Below are 2352 nucleotides of genomic sequence, written 5' to 3'. Positions count from 1 at the left end.
ACTTCCACAAATGTAGCCATTTCCCCCATGAAGACAAATCACTGAGGGGTTCTCAGGACAACAGATAAGTGTCTCTCCCTTTCTGCCCTTGGAAAAGTAAAGAATGTTCAGGTTATCTTGGCCTCTGGCAAACAGCCTCTCCTCGCAGAGGTCAACCTGCACCAAGAGAACAAGGCTTGAGAATGAGTGCTGTGGACAGAAGTTTAAAAAAAAAAAAAATCAGAGAATTTTAGAACTGAGAGTAACTTGAAGGCCAACCACCCTATTTCGGAGGTGAACAAACTGAGACCAAGAAGTGGAAAATGCCGTGCCTGGTCCTACATACGGAGACAGGCAAACTGGAACGTGATCCTCGGCCTCCTAGCCCCGTACTTATCGCTCCATAAGCAGTTTCAAATGGAGGCTACAAAGGCCCTTTCACGCTCTGGCAGACTGTACAACCCAGAATTCCTCCAGTTATAAATACTCGAAAGTACATATAAAATGTAACAAAAATATTTTAACGCACAGCTGAGTTTGGGGAAAAAAAGAAGGAAACACCAGATGCCAAAAACACAAAGGGAAGCAAAACAAGCCCCTGGGGACAGATGATATGGTGGCCATTGGGGGTGGGGTTGGGAGTGCTGGAGCTAGAGATGGCCCCAAATGGACAGAGGTTGAAATGTTTTAAGTTCCACTTGCATAAGGACCTGTGACCTGTACAAGATGGAGAGTAGACATTAAGACCCATTTGCACCGGTGTGACCCTCAGGAGACTGCGTGCCAGTAAGAGGGGCACTAGAAAGTACTTTTTGCGTAGGAGGAGGACAGAGGACTGTGGCTTCATTGGGGTGTTTGGTAGAAAAAAAATATCATCCCAAGAGAAATTAACCCACCAAGCGTGTGACATGGGGCAGGTGCAAAGTCTGAATTTTATTCTCTTCCTTAGTAATCTTTTTTTTTTTTTTTCTGAAGTAGGGCCCTGAGATCAAGACCTGAGCTGATGTCAAGAGTCAAATGCACCCCACTCTTGGTCATCTTTTTGGAATGCCTGGCAGGAGCAAATGCAAAGCTTTTCTGGAGGAACACTTTATAACCCAGGCCACAGGAGGTTTTTGTAGACCGAGTGGATTATCACTAAAGATGACCTCATAATAATTACCAGGCCCACCACCATAGGCTGCGTTCACACCAAAACCATGAAGAAGGCAGCCCGGGTCGCCACCGAGAAATACTCCATGTGCCTAGAGAATGACTTCCGCACCAGCAAGCGCGTGTGCATGGAGATCGCTGTTATTCTGAGCAAGATCACATCCTATGTCACACATCTGATGAAGGGGATTGAGAGGGGCCCGGTGAGTGGTATCTCCATCAATCTGCAGGAGGAGGAGAGATAAAGGAGAGATGATTCTGTTGCTGAGGTCTGCATCCTGGGTCAGGAGATCATTGAAGTCGATCCTGATACTAAGGAAAGGTTGAAACTCTTGGACTTCAGCAGTCTGTCCAACCTGCAGGTCACTCAGCCTACAGTTGGGATGAATTCCAAAACACCATGGGGAGCTGTTTGAATCTTCCTGCTGTGCTGTGATATTTTCAATAAACCTTGAACAACAACAACAAGAAATTCCCAAAACAGATAAGGAAATGTTGTGATTTACCGTGATAGAGAATCAGCAAACACAATCATGGTTAAATGAAATGATAAATAACCAAACCAGACAAAATAAAACAAATGGAAACTACAACTATCTGGGAGAGACTGTAAAATAATATCGTAAATGATTACAGAGATGAAGGAATAGAAACCATAAGGAAATCACATTCAGAAAAGAAACTGGAAGATCCTATAAAAAGAGATTAGATTAGCAATTTCAAAACTTCCCACAGAACAAAGTTAAGATGTAGTTGGCCTCCATGGCAAATGCTACTAAACAGTCAAAGAAAAATTAATACCAATTCTTCATAAACTCTTCCAAAAATAGACAATGAAGGAACGCTTCCCAGTTTCTTCTATAGGGTCAGTTATAGCCCAATTATCAAAACCAGTCAAAGACTTCACAAGAAAACAACACATCAATGTTCCTTATGATATAGACGTGAGAGTCATCAACAAAATACTAGCAGGCTGAACCCATCAATAATGAAAAGGACTATACACCATGACTAAGTGGAATTTATCCCAGGAGTGCAAGGCTGATTCAAAATACAAAAGTCAATCATTGTAATACGTATACCAAATCAACAGAACAAAGGACCAAACAACCCATGATCATCTCAATAGACACAGAAAATCATTTGACAAAATCTAACAGTTTCATGATAATGATACTTGATAAACTAGGAATAGAAGGGAATTTCCTCAATCTGATAACG

The 2352-nt window shown here is 42.2% G+C and overlaps 1 pseudogene; it reads left to right on the top strand.

Moving 5' to 3' along the window:
• The first annotated feature begins 302 nt into the window (after positions 1–302).
• On the top strand, positions 303–2068 carry LOC100479371 (annotated as a pseudogene).
• The last annotated feature ends 284 nt before the right edge of the window (positions 2069–2352 follow it).

Source organism: Ailuropoda melanoleuca, chromosome 10 (genome assembly GCF_002007445.2).
Source record: "Ailuropoda melanoleuca isolate Jingjing chromosome 10, ASM200744v2, whole genome shotgun sequence".
Lineage (NCBI taxonomy): Eukaryota > Metazoa > Chordata > Mammalia > Carnivora > Ursidae > Ailuropoda > Ailuropoda melanoleuca.
This window is presented reverse-complemented; position numbering and strand designations above follow the sequence as displayed.